The sequence below is a fragment of the Primulina huaijiensis genome, unplaced genomic scaffold, assembly GCF_012295235.1.
Source record: "Primulina huaijiensis isolate GDHJ02 unplaced genomic scaffold, ASM1229523v2 scaffold191310, whole genome shotgun sequence".
Classification (NCBI taxonomy): Eukaryota; Viridiplantae; Streptophyta; class Magnoliopsida; order Lamiales; family Gesneriaceae; genus Primulina; species Primulina huaijiensis.
The window spans coordinates 1-278 of NW_027348489.1; the positions used below are offsets into that span (position 1 = coordinate 1).

Here is a 278-nt window from a genome sequence, read left to right on the forward strand (position 1 = left end):
ATTCCATTTTTTCATAAAGTACACATCTTTAAATATTTGACAAACTCATAATTGATAAAACTGAAGCAAGATTAGCTTTTTTTAAAGCAAGAAGATAAGTATCATATCAGAAGAAACTTACTCCGAACAGCGACAAAAGCCGAGCGGTGGAGAGAAGAAAGCCGAAACCCCGAACAGAAGCAGGAGAAGAGCGCAGCGGCGGTGGAGAGGGAAAAGCGGAAACCCCAAACAGAAGCAGGAGAAAAGCAAACCCGAGAAGCAAAGAACGGAGTAGACAC

General features: G+C 42.1%; 1 long non-coding RNA gene across 1 annotated transcript; it reads left to right on the forward strand.

Annotated features, from left to right (window-relative positions):
- Nucleotides 1-5: 5 nt before the first annotated feature.
- Nucleotides 6-199, forward strand: LOC140965993 (uncharacterized). Its single transcript, XR_012173200.1, has 2 exons — nucleotides 6-98; nucleotides 131-199. It is a non-coding gene; the product is annotated as an uncharacterized lncRNA (long non-coding RNA).
- The last annotated feature ends 79 nt before the right edge of the window (nucleotides 200-278 follow it).